Here is a 15353-nt window from a genome sequence, read left to right as displayed (position 1 = left end):
TAAATTATGTAATAAACCTCAACAACAATTGAGGCTAGAAAGAAGTAAAGATAAACTATTATTAATGGATTTAACGGTCTAATTCTATTTTTATTTGTATGAGTTTGTACTTTCTTACTGTGAGATGGTGGATAAGATTTGTATCTCAGGTGGATGATTTTGATGGTGTTTTGTTCTCAGAGCTGGATGGTTTGGTCGTGGAGCTTTCATCGTTCTTCAGATAGAAGTCTTTCTATCTGAAGTTTGTGTTGATGATGTCGTTCAGAATGAATAAGGTCACTCTCAACAGGAAAATAGAAAGTTTTATAAATAATTAAAAAAATTGACACCACTTTTCACAAATTAGTGGTTTTCTGGATATATTAGCTTAATGATTAAAGCATTGGATGTTTGAAGCGAAAAGTCCTAGGTTTGACCTCCAATGTAAACATCATCACATTTAGATAATGAGTTTCAAGTCTGTTTACTGTATTCCACTACTAACCACTATAAAACCTTCTAATTCTAGTCATGGAAAATGGAAAGCATTTTGTCTAACTAAAGTTAAGTACATTTAAATGGAGCTTGTTATTTTCTTAGGTCATTCGAGTCTGCTACTGAAATGCGTGATTTATATTTGAGTCCTAAAACCAGCGACTTGAGCGAAAGAATTAAAAGTGTATAGAAAGCTCTTATTAGCTAACCGAAACGATATATACTCACCACTGATTTATATATATATATATATATGTATATTCGAAAAATAGGTTATGTCTATTCTGTTAGAAAGTCAGGCTAAATCTTGATCAATAGCATATTCTCATCAGTATCTCTCACCTTTCATTTGGCCTATGTTTGATTGGCCTAGTAACTATTCAATCCAAATCATATGAACACTTTTGAATGTAAAAATTTTTTTTAAAAATTCAAGTATCATTTTATACATGAATATTTGAACAACAGAGGATGTTGTTAAATACACATTTGTATTGGTATAATGAATCTCACGGAAGAACAAAAAAAGTGACTTGAATTCCAATTATGTAACTTATTAAGTACAAATTGAATTATTGACAGGTTTTGTTTTCATCACAACTAGTAACCACGTAATGTTTAAGATGTATAATTCCATTGATTCTTTTGCATAAATATAAATGGCCAATTTTAGGCTCGATGGAATTTGATTTGAATTAAATGCTATCCTGATTGAGTGAATTAATACACAAGCAATACAACACCAGAACTTCACTCTCGCTTCAGAACATTCAAACTCTAGATCTATTTATTTATTTATTCATTTTAACAAATAGATATTGGTACAAGGAGGTATCAAATACATATGCGCCACACAAATCTCATTCGATATGTGTGAGGGTTGTGATACTGCCCCGGTGCCAAAAAACCGAAGCGGGTGGTTTACTTAGGGGGCCACACCCGGAGCCTTCGATATGAAGGTCTAACCCACAAGGCAGTGGAGCACCGTAAGGAGATGCAGTTCCATGGTAGCCGGTTACCAACAGTTGGTTCATACGCCATTTATTCCTTCAGGATACTGGAGCTCATGTTCACCATTGATTTGGTTTGGAATCCTGTTAAAGCGCCGTACATTCGCTTTTCGTCCTTTCATTTTCGTAAACAACACCGGTGCCACGAGAAGGCAGCGAGTAGGATTTCCCTGGGAGAGGCTGTGTACACGTGGCCATGTGAGAGCATTTGGGGGCCCAGATCATTGAATCGGAATCCATCCACAATAATGTCTCACTTCAAACAATCCATGAAATCGCTCAACCATTTGCATTGTTTTCTGTGAGCAACTACTTCACACTCGACACGGATTAGTTGGTGTGTTCACAGTTGCTCGACAGAGTAGATGATAATTGTCAATATAGAGTTATAGAAACTGTTGAATGCACACTGGATATGCACTGCTAAAGTGCCTCACACTAGAACATTCATTACTTATAGTTTTTCAGTAGTTGTCTATCATGAATCAATTCATGATGTTAATGAATTCATGAAATTGTACTGGAAATTATTTTCTATTTCAATGAAATTACTGAATTTTTCTACTTCATACTACATTAACTTCATTCACTAACATTAGTATCTATTTGTTGCACTCCTTATATGTCAAAAAGCCTTAAACACTAAGAATCCATTCATCTTGTTGAGTTAATCATATAAAATTGTTTATTTTATTTTTCTCTAACTATTCTCTATCTTTAATAATAATCATGTTTATTATTGAAAGAAATAACTACCTACTTGATGTAACATCAATGATGAAGCTGTCAAGTTGACAATTTAATTTCTTTCTACTTTTAAACCTTTTTTTATTACTTTTTATGACATTTGAAAGTGAACAGTTCCGTATTTTATGTTACCTCCATGTGTGTTCAATTTCATAGACATCTATGTATATGTATATAATCATTCAGTGTTAGCTTAATCAATAGTAATATGACACTAAATATCGGTTAAGTTTTTCTAAAAAAGACAGTGTATATAATCGATAGTAAGTATATATAAAAAAAAAACTTTTAATGATCAAGATCATGTAGTGACTTGGTTTCGAGGTAATACCATATTTTTGGTTTATCAATCATCTTGTTAACTCTTATGTAAATCCTATTGGTGTAAGAATTCAGAAGGCAATAAGAAGTAGAGACTACAGTTTATTATTAGATAACACAGATAACAAAGTTACATGCACATCGAGTGACTTGGAGAAGAGAGGCTTATATGCACTAGCAAGCCGACAATTAGCTCAGTATAATAGAAGTATCTTGGTGTTTGTGTCGAAAATCCTGACTTAGATGTTGGTTGACAGTTGATTTGAGTTGCAGACGTTCTTCAATGGTGAGGCTCTAATTTATGGACCAGCCAATGAGAAGCGTTTTAGAGATTTCAAGGTTACGGCGCCAACTTCAGTGCTTAATGCTGACGTACGATCGGTTCACAGGGAATTTGGTACAAAACGTGATAATTAAGTGCCTATAACACATAAAACGGAGAGACTATAATTTGTGGACGAATCAATCAGGTATAAGATAATAGATCTCGAATTTAACGCGAAAGCCTTTCATCCATTTGGCTAAATAAATTTCTGACATTATAGCTGATGTCAGTTCGTGATGAAAACACCATATATAATTCCTAACTAAGGAAAATTACGACAATTGTTGCGAACTGGATAATAAAAGCATCAGTAACACTGGCTGAAGCCAGGTACTACAATATATACAGATGTTTGGAGAGCGTACAGACTCCTACATATACTTGGTTATGTGCACCGTGTCGTTATACACAAGTAGCATTTTGTGCACTTAGCAACCGGAGTGCACATAAACAATATTGAAGCTATGTGGTCGAGGCTGAAAGAGTTTTTGAGACTTTATTATGACTCCAGAGGCCGACTACTCTGTAGACATATGGATGATTTCCTCTACTGCATGCATTACGATTTTAGGACCTCTGAACCTCTTACTAACCTTGACAAGTTTTTGAACCACGTATAAGAAGTGTATCCACTTTATTTCCTTAGTTTTGTATAATATATTTTATATTTCTCAAAGTCACTTAAGATTCGTTCAAAGGTCGTCAATAAACTAGAGTATCGCCTTGTGATGCTGCTCAGGTAGGTACGTTTCCACCGCATTGTATACTGCAAACACAGAAATCACGATATACCCGTAACTTGAATATGAAAGATACAAAATATAAATAGGAAGTTTATAATTAATTCATGATAATTTCCGAACAGAAAAATATACAAAAACAGTTAATAAGTTAAACGGAAGCCTACAATTAAGGGTAGATAATAATCATTTAAAAATGTAAATAATGCTCTCAAGAAAGTAGCTCTTAAACATTTGTCATTCTAACTTATCCCTCTCTTTCTAACTGTGATGAACTGAATAAAGCATTCTGATATCAAACTATACAACACTTAGCATGTAATTCATTATCTAAGAGTGCAGTGTTAGATCTTAACTGAATAACATTGAAATAACTGTGGTCTAAATTTACTATTTACATCCATCTATTCAGTGATGAATAAATTTTCACATCTTCCCACTCTATAAATCCTGAAACCTGTCATCCAATGGTATTCATAATTTTAAAAGTGGTATAATCGGTTGTTATTATTGTTATTATTATTTAAAGAAGAATACAATAGCCAATAATTCATGCAGTAATCACACTATCACTAGTTCGGATTTCATTTCGAACATCGTTCTAGTCAAAGATAATCCTTCTTTCAGCATTCTATATCTCTATACATATATAAATATATATATTGACTCAGAAGGTGTGCGCACAGAAATATTAAGTACATTTTTCGATAACGCTTAAACCAATCACTATTTTTTTCAGAAAATATTTATGACCATACCCCCGAAATGTATCGTTAAGTACTAAGAAGTTCAGCAGTCTCCATAATCTCATACTGACAATTATCATGTACTCATTAGTGATTATATTCTACGAGGAATTTATGGAGTTCTGGTGGGAAACCGTGAACACACTAACTAATCCGTGTCGAGTGTGAGGTAGTTGCTCACTGAAAACAATGCAAATGGTTGAGCGATTTCATGGGTTGTTTGAAGTGAGACATTATTGTGGATGGATTCCGATTCAATGGTCTAGAGGTTGAGTGTTCTGAAGTGAGAATGAAGTTCTAGTGTTGTATTGCATGTGATGGGTTAGTGGATGTACAGTTGTGAGGACTCGTATATTCGTATGAAACGACCTTTCATTGCTTTCAGGTGTTCAGTGGTGATCTGTCATTGATCGATTCATCATTCCAATAAAGAAAAAACTCAATGGCTTTGATGTCAACCATACCACTTTGATTCGTTTATAACAACTAGTCGCGGCTAACTCCAATCTTTTGAAATGAAATCTCCAATTAAAATTACGCCCTAATGTATAAAACTCTTATATTAAATGAACGGAAAAATGGTTGAAAGTACTAAATACGTTACTTTTTTAACAATGTTAACAACGTTTTTTTATTCAGGGATTTTAAATCAGTGATGGATGGTGGCTAGCAATGGAATCCAGAACGCGCATTCCGTTCTATTTGGTATTCGTCAGACGTACATTCATAGAGCGTCCTGGATTCTACTAGTATTCATCATCCATTTTTTGTGTATAATTCTTGTAACTTAATGTAATATCGAGGCAATGCACATATGCCAACAAGAGACTGATCAAATGAAGTCTTAAACATCAATGGGAAGATTCAAACAGCCAATACAAAAATGAAGGAATTTTAATAGTTATACTAACTATTTTAGTTATTGTATGAATAATAAAAGAATTTTCAAACATAATGTTGTATGACCTTTTTACATCATTAATCATCAGTCAATTAGGTCAATCAATCTGCTTGTCATGTGATTGCCAAATTATGCAAACCATCATCCCTTCTTTAATCAACAAAACACGGAACAGACAATTGGTCACAAGTAACCGTATTACTATGGTAACTATTTTGGACTTATTATTATTAGTCACAAAGTCATACCAATAAAAAAATGGTAAATCACAGTCCTAAATAACAATGGGAAGATACAAGTAAAACAATACGAAGTGAATTAAACTTCACCCCATTGCACAAGCAAGTGGCTGTCAGGACTCAATAGCTAAGTGGATAATGTAGTGGCGTTTGAAACGACCGGTACTGGGTTCGAATCCCAGAGTGAACATCAACTATGAGATGCAGGTACATCCAATTGACGAGTTCCAAGAAGGATGAAACACACTTTCTGGATTCCACTGCTAACCACTATCCATCTTTGCTTAAAAAGCTTGTGAGTTAAGGCTATATCGAGGCAATCCGCACAGGATGCACATATGCCAATGAGAGACTGATCAATTTCAGTCCTAAATAACAATGGGAAGATACAAGTAAAACAACACCAAGTGCATTTACATCCTATAGGTTATAAATCTCAATAAAAATAAATTACCATGGATATTTTTTTCTAAAAAGAAATAAGTATTATAATTTATGCAGCCCAATTTACTAACGATGTTTCCAACATTCAACGAGTGTATTGGTTTAACACTATCTATCAGTTTTCCAGTCATTTGGTGAGTGAATACTTCATATTAAAGTGTAATTCCCATGAAAGTCTTCGTTTAAAGTGTCTAGAGTTAGTTGTAATTGTCTATAGTGAAAATGACAACGTAACACGGCCAAATAAACCAGATGAAAAGTAAAAGTACAGTAAAAGTCAGGACTTGTAATAAAATTTGTAGTATATACTCATTAAATGCACGAGAAAATGATCTAAAATCCTAGATACAATACTCTTAGTGAACATAGAAAACATTGAAGATAGCCTGAGTCATTTTTACTCAGAGTTTATAAATAGTAAAAAATACTGTAACAATAAATCGAATTATGGCTGTCAGTAGCTCGGTCTATAAACAAAAATGTTCATCTTGAATTCCATTTGCTAAACGCAATCCAAATTTGCTCGAGTATCAATGTAGAGGACTTTTGAAGATTACCGAATATTACAGTTTATTATACAGACTGACACTAGCTAGACAATCACTGAAAGTCAAGAACTACAACACAACTGTTTCATACTACTTTGAAACTATCTAGCAATAGTTCATCCACCACCTCATTAACAAACGAATCAAAAACCTTCAATTCTAGCGGTATGCACTTAACTTTTAAGCTACTAAATAGCTATTTAATAATTTTCATTTCTAACTTCAATCAATCAAGAAAATGTCCACATTTAATATTTCCTATTTTCTTCTTCGTCGTCGTCCTCTTCTTCTTCTTAACAAATTCTATATAGAGAATAAGTGTTCTAACCGACAATATAAAGTTTGTATTTCTTCTTTTTTTCTTCTTTGTATGTTTATATTTGTAAATCTAAGAAGAGGAGTAAAAGCAAATGATGTTTCTATTCAACTTTTACTGATAAAATCATTCAAAGATGAATGATTAGTCTTAAATAAATATTTATTTAATTATCAGTATAGGGGTTGTGGAGATTGTTAAGTTTTGATTGAGATCATGAACCGATTGATGTTAGATCACCATTGAAAAAATAGAAGCACTGGACGGCCGCTTCGTCCTATTATGGGACTCCTCAGCAGTGCGCATCCACAATCCCGTTCGCGGAATTCCAACCAAGGGCCTTTAGCCTCGTGCGCGAACGCTTAATCTACTGGACCACTGAACCGGCATCCAATGGTGTTAATGTCTAGGGTTCGAATCCCGCTCGCGGGATCGTAGATACGCAGTGCTGAGGAGTCCCACAATAGGACGAAACGACCGTCCAGTGCTTACAGGTTTTCAATGGTGGTCTAACATCAATCGGTTCATGATTTCAATCAAAATTTATTCAATTAATTATTTAGATCAGAGAGAAAACAAAATGATCAATCTTCTTTTGGTATTTATAAAAAAATTATAGTAAAAGTAAGTTCTTTAATAAAGCTTGAACTAAATTGCTAAGCGGAACGTTGGATTTACTTTAAATAAATTCTTCAGTTTTTTTTTTCGGTAACTGAAATGAAAACGTAATCAGAAATAACTTTGAAATGAATAAAGTTATTTGTTTATGTTAAAACTAAACTGTCATTACTATCAACAATGATAAACATAAATTTTAATAGTTAAGATCGTGAGTCAACTGAAGCTAGACCACCATGGAAAACTTGGAAGCACAGGTTGACTGACCGTTTCGCCCTATTATGGGACAACTTATCAGTGCGCATCCATGGTCCCATCTTGCGTGATTCGAACCCAGGACCTATCGGTCTCTTTCACGTAAAAAATATATAAATTTCGTGGATTAGTTGAAGTTAGACATTAACATGGTCGGATGCTGACCAGCTCAATGGGCTAGAGGTTAAGCGTTCACGTGTGAGACCGATAAGACCTGGGTTCAAATCTCGCGAAACGGGATCTTGGATGCGCATTACTGAGGATTCCCATGATAGGACGAAACGGTTGTCCAGTGTTTCCAGGTTTTCCATGGTGGTCTAGCTTCAATTGACTCATGATCCCAACTATTGAAATTATTATAATATCCACAAAACCCCTTCTGATATTAAAAATAAATTTGTCAAAGAAAAATTATTATTTTTTCCTGATTTCTTTATAATAAAATTAGGTTATTTTCATCATTATCATCATAAATACAACAAGAATGTGTTATTTATCTATTGTCAATTGAATATAAGATTTTAATTCCAAAACAAAATGTCCTTTACAATCAAATATCTACTGTACCTAATGTTATTATGGAAGGTAGAGTTTGATTTATACTTACTCGAGTAGCTCCAGGGATAGAGGAGTTTAGTCTCATGAACCAATATAAGAGGTTAGGTGGAGATTGGACTAGTTACTCACTTTATCGTAAATATGGATTATTTGAAGGGTGTGTGGTAAAAACAAATGTGAAATACTGTTGATATCTAACAGGACCATCACTAGGAAGGATTCTCAGGTCTGGTACAAACCAGATAGATAATCATAAACTACATCGTATCAAATCCACATGGGTCAACACTAAACGTGACTGTTGTATAAGACTAAAGGAACTTATTATTAATAGACTACTTTTAATTCAATGATTTTAAACCAAATACTTTATTCATTCCCCAATGTTACTGGACCCTAGCCAGGTGCAACAAAATAAAATCGCATCCATGCCTGTATGTGCATTAAAGAGTGTATAAGTCTAGGTCTATACATTCTATATATTCATGTAAAGTATACTTGCGATTTGGAGCATCTATAGATATCTGTGTATTATTGAATGTATGTCTCTAACCAGTGTATTCTATGTATGTATACAACGCATACTTACTATGTTAATTATCCATATCCCATACTAATGTACACGTTATTACTCTCAATGCCTCTGGGTTGTTATAGTTATAAAGTCTCTACTGAAGCTGTACAAAAGTAAACTAATAACGCATCTGTTTACTTCATAAATATCAGCTGCTTCAAAGTTCCTAACCATAGCATGAATTGTACGAAAGTAGACTACTAACCTGTCCATTTGTTTTACTATCTCCAATGCTCCAGTCTCACACGTCTTTACTACAGCTCTTTTCTTTTCCTAACGAATCAATCAGCTTTTCAATTTAATTTGGACGGAATTAACCAACTAACTAATGTTACCATCAGTGTGTGTTAGTTAAAAGTTCATATAACGAGAGATGCATGGTGAATGAATGAATGAGTAAATGAAAACTGATTCATTTTAATCATTTACAATTGACTTTAATGAAATCTAATTTCATAATTCACTTTCTACTAAACCAAATAAGCTATACAGAAAAGATTGATATTTTAAATTAGATCAAAAATTAAATTATCTTTCAAAATTACTTATTATCTACACATCATACATTTTATAAGTCCACTTAATTTATCAATAAAAAAAGGATCTTTTTCAATGACCTTTGATGTTTAGGACTGTAAGTGATCGGTCTCTTATTGGCATATGTGCATACTGTAAGTATTGACCCTATATTGTCTTAATTCACAAGCTTTACATCAATGGGAAGATTCGAATAAACAATACGAAGTGAATTAAACTTCACCCCATTGCACAAGCAAGTGGCTGTCAGGACTCAATAGCTAAGTGGATAATGTGGTGGCGTTTGAAACGACCGGTACTGGGTTCGAATCCCAGAGTGAACATCAACTATGAGATGCAGGTACATCCAATTGACGAGTTCCAAGAAGGATGAAACACACTTTCTGGATTCCACTGCTAACCACTATCCATCTTTGCTGATAAATCCTATTTTGAAATATTCTTAAATAACATCTCCCAACACACTATATGTTTCATTGAAATCTAGAAGAATATTTACAAAGATAATAATCCTTAATAACTTTTTTCTCTCTTAAAGATAAACTCTGATTGATTTTATAAATGAATAGAGATTATACAATAGATATGGAATTTGAATTCACTTGGTATTGTTTGGCTTGTATCTTCCCATTGAGGTTTAAGACTGCAATTGATCAGTCTGTTATTGACATATGTGCATACTGTGCGTATGCCTCGATATTGCCTTAATTCACAAGCTATTTATAAGCAATCCGTAGCTGAGTGGATAACGCGATGGTGTTTGAAGCGAATGGTACTGGGTTCGAGTCCTAGAGTGAACATCAACTCAGATGCAGGTACATCCAGCTGACGAGTCCAAAATAGGACGAAACGCGCGTCCTGGATTCCACTTCTAGATATGGAATTTGTTCACGTTACGTAGTATAGTTCACAGACTTAACCATTATTGAGTTCAATAAAATTTCTGCATTATCAATCATAGACCTTTTTATTTATATTTCATTGATTTATTTTTTAGGTTGAGAAGTTTAATCGAAATTTTTTATGGTCAACACCACGGACACACATTGAGGAAAGCACCCAACTGCGTCACAAGGCAAGCCCTCCCATGGAATCCTCAGGGCCAAAAGAAAAGAGGAAGACCAAAGAACACATTACGCCGAGAAATGGAGATAGACATGAGAAAAATGAACAAGAATTGGATGGAATTAGAAAGGAAGGCCCAGGATAGAGTGTGTTGGAGAATGCTGGTCGGCGGCCTATACTTCATTAGGAGTAACATGCGTAATTAAGTAAGTAAGTAACATCACGAACTAATCATCAAAGTTCAATGAACATTAAAAACTAAGAAGGAATGGATATTTGTTTTGTCTTATAATTGAACTTGTCAGTAATAAGTATCTATAACCTTATTAAACACTGAACCCAAGAACCTCTGGTCTCAATACAAGCAATTAACCTCTAGTCTAGACCACTAAACTATTATCCAATGGTTTATTTGGTTAACTTCAATTAATTCACTATATTGCACAATTATCTTCCAACGCTGTTGGTAAATAATTGTTTTACATTTTAGATAGTTGAACTCCATGAGGCGCGATTTCTGACAAGAACCCCTTAAATTACCTCTCAAAATTAGCCACTTGTGATAGTGTGATTACTGTAATTACAGAAGGTTTAAAGTGATCGAAGAAACTACTCACCAATCGCTTCGGAAGATGGTTACACAATAAAAAGAACTAACTGAGGTTAAGCACGTAAACCACTGAATGTTGGAACAATGGTCTAGGCTAGTAGTTAGCCGCTCGTATTGAGACCAGAGGTTCTTGGGTTCAGTCCTCAGTAAGGTTATAGATACTCACCATTAACTAGTCTAATTATAAGACGAACCAAATATTGATTGCTCCTTGGTTTTCAATGTTTAGTTACATATCATTAGTTCATGATAACTCCGCCTGGAGTCCCTCCGGGGGCTACTGCCGGTCCCAAGCCCGGATAAAGGAGGAGGGTTGGGTATGGGGTTAGCGTCCCCATCTCGTAGAAAACTAACTCGCTAAAAAAACGCTAACCAGAAAAAATTATTCAAACCTTTTAAACTCTGCCCTTGGAGTCAGAAGGTCTTCATTTAGAAGAATTATGACGCCTCATGATGAAAGCCGAATCCCTTCGGAAGTTACGAGGCCGATGCCCCTTCTGACAACCAGAGCGACCATTTATTTAGGTACATGGAATGTTCGTACAATGTGGGACACCGGGAGAGCCTTCCAAATTGCTGCAGAAATGAGAAGATACAACCTAGAGGTACTTGGGATCAGTGAAACACATTGGACACAAGTTGGACAACAACGACTAACTACAGGAGAGCTCCTGTTATACTCCGGCCATGAAGAAGAAAATGCACCACATACACAAGGAGTTGCATTGATGCTGTCCAAACAAGCGCAAAATGCGCTTATAGGATGGGAATCTCATGGACCAAGGATCATCAAAGCCTCGTTTAAAACAAAGAAAGAGGGTATTTCAATGAACATCATCCAATGCTATGCGCCTACCAACGACTACAATGAAGACGCTAAAGATCAATTCTACGATAGGCTGCAGTCAATCGTCGAGAAGTGCCCAACAAAGGACCTGACCATTCTGATGGGAGATTTCAACGCCAAGGTTGGAACGGACAACACTGGATATGAAGACATCATGGGACGACACGGACTGGGAGAAAGAAACGAAAATGGTGAGAGATTTGCAAATCTATGTGCCTTCAATAAGCTGGTCATAGGCGGCACCATATTCCCACATAAACGCATACACAAAACCACATGGACTTCACCGGATCACTCTACACAAAACCAAATCGACCATATTTGCATCAACAAAACGTTCAGGAGGACTATAGAGGACGTGAGAACCAAGAGAGGAGCTGATATAGCATCAGATCATCACTTACTGGTCGCCAAGATGAAATTGAAACTCAAGAAGCACTGGACAATGGGACAGACAATATCACAAAAGTTCAATACGGCCTTTCTCCAGGATACTAACAAACTCAACAAATTCAAGATAGCCCTCAGCAACAAGTTCCAGGCCTTTCATGATCTACTCAATGGAGAAAGAACTACTGTGGAGAGCAACTGGAAGGGGATCAAAGGGGCAATCACTTCAACATGTCATGAGGTCCTGGGTCACAAGAAGCACCATCACAAGGAATGGATCACTGTTGGTACACTGGATAAGATTCAAGAAAGGAGGAACAAGAAGGCAGCAATCAATACCAGCCGAACAAGAGCAGAAAAAGCCAAGGCACAAGCTGAATACACAGAAGTAAACAAACAGGTGAAGAGGAGCATCAGAACCGACAAACGTAAATATGTGGAAGATTTAGCAACGACGGCGGAAAAGGCTGCAAGTGAAGGAAACATGAGACAATTGTATGACACGACAAAGAAACTCTCTGGAAATCGCCGCAAACCAGAACGACCAGTGTAAAGCAAGGAAGGCAAGGTAATCACCAACATTGAAGAGCAACAAAACAGGTGGGTAGAACACTTCAAAGAACTCTTGAATCGACCAGCTCCACTGAACCCACCCAACATCGAAGCAGCACCCACGGACCTCCCAATCAATGTTGGCCCACCAACAATTGAAGAAATCAGCATGGCCATCAGACAAATCAAGAGTGGCAAAGCAGCAGGACCGGACAACATCCCAGCAGAGGCACTAAAAGCAGACTTAGCGGTAACTACAAGGATACTCCACATTCTCTTCAATAAGATTTGGCATGAGGAACAAGTACCAACAGACTGGAAAGAAGGACTTCTGATCAAAATACCGAAGAAAGGCGATCTCAGCAAGTGTGATAACTACAGGGGCATCACTCTTCTCTCAATACCGGGAAAAGTCTTCAACAGGGTATTGTTAAACAGGATGAAAGACTGCGTAGACGCCCAACTTCGTGACCAACAGGCAGGATTCCGTAAGGATAGATCGTGTACAGACCAAATCGCAACTCTACGGATCATTGTGGAACAATCAATTGAATGGAATTCATTACTCTACATCAACTTCATCGACTACGAAAAGGCATTTGATAGCGTGGACAGAACAACATTATGGAAACTTCTTGGACAATACGGCGTGCCTCAGAAGATAGTCAATATCATACAGAACTCATATGATGGATTACACTGCAAAATCGTACATGGAGGACAGTTGACAAAGTCGTTCAAAGTGAAGACCGGTGTTAGGCAAGGTTGCTTACTCTCACCCTTTCTCTTTCTCTTGGTGATCGACTGGATCATGAAGACGTCAACGTCTGAAGGAAAGCGCGGGATACAATGGACATCTAAGATGCAGTTGGATGATCTAGACTTCGCAGACGATCTGGCCCTTCTATCCCAAACGCAACAACAGATGCAGGAGAAGACAAACAGTGTGGCAACGGCCTCAGCAGCAATAGGTCTCAATATACACAAAGGGAAAAGGAGGATTCTCCGATACAACACAGAATGCACCAATCCAATCACAATTGACAGGGGAAGATTTGGAAGATGTAAAAACCTTTACGTATTTGGACAGCATCATTGACGAACAGGGTGGATCTGATGCAGATGTGAAGGCGCGGATCGGCAAAGCAAGAGCAGCATATTTACAACTGAGGAACATCTGGAACTCAAAGCAACTGCCAACCAACACCAAGGTCAGAATTTTCAATACAAATGTCAATACAGTTCTACTGTATGGGGCAGAAACCTGGAGAACCACGAAAGCCATCATCCAGAAAATACAGGTGTTTATTAACAATTGTCTACGCAAAATACTTTAGATCCATTGGCCGGACACTATTAGCAACAACGTACTGTGGGAGAGAACAAACCAGATCCCAGCGGAGGAAGAAATCAGGAAGAAGTGCTGGAAGTGGATAGGACACACATTGAGGAAAGCACCCAACTGCGTTACAAGACAAGCCCTCCCATGGAATCCTCAGGGCCAAAGGAAAAGAGGAATACTAAAGAACACATTACGCCGGGAAATGGAGATAGACATGAGAAAAAATGAACAAGAATTGGATGGAACTAGAAAAGAAGGCCCAGGATAGAGTGTGTTGGAGAATGCTGGTCGGCGGCCTATGCTCCATTGGGAGTAACAGGCGTAAGTAAGTAAGTTCATGATGTAAACTACAAAATTCAACAGTCTCCTTATACCTCCTATGGTTATTGTCATAAGTTAATAAATGAGCATTTTCTGCATTTGTGAAATTGACCAAGTTGATTAAGTCATACTGCAACCAAAAAAGTAAATGACTTTGGATAAGTGTCTCATTGCATTCTGTATCGACAAACCATTGAGTTCTAACTCAGTAATCATAATTACAGCTATCTGCATCCTTTATTCAATTTAATATGGGTTCATGAATAAACAACTGCTGAGATGTCCTAAAATCAAAATAAGGTTGATGTTATATAATTCTTCATTTTTCAGTAACTTCACAATTACGAGCAGTTTGTAACGTAAATCAGCTGATTAGCACATAAATTTAGGCAAAGCCAGAAGCAATTATCGAAACCTCAGACGTTAGTCTATATCTATTATCACCTGCAAATTAAACTACTCTTCAGTGGTAGCCTAAATACTTCGATAGTAACATCCCAATATGGGAAGCTTAATGAGATGGGTTTTAATTTCTAAGGATCACCAATTACTTTGAGATTCGAGATACACCTTGCTAACTAGCAAGAAACCTTAATCTAGTGTTTTATGTCAACTACCTCCGATTACATAACATTAAAACTTAGTGAATACGATGCTGTATCAATTAAACTAGTGGTCAAATTTCAATTTGACCGATAAAATTCAATCAACACTACAGCACTACAGAGAAACCATATTCGTCACCAATCAGTCATCAAATACCTCGCAGTCAAAATTACGTCTTGTTCTAAATAGTGACTTGCTTCCAAATGAGTTTTAAACATAAATCATAAGTTAAACGGTCACCTCCCACGACAATGGATGGTCATTTCC

Source organism: Schistosoma haematobium, chromosome 3 (assembly GCF_000699445.3).
Source record: "Schistosoma haematobium chromosome 3, whole genome shotgun sequence".
NCBI classification, from domain to species: domain Eukaryota; kingdom Metazoa; phylum Platyhelminthes; class Trematoda; order Strigeidida; family Schistosomatidae; genus Schistosoma; species Schistosoma haematobium.
Note: the sequence above shows the minus strand (reverse complement) of the source record.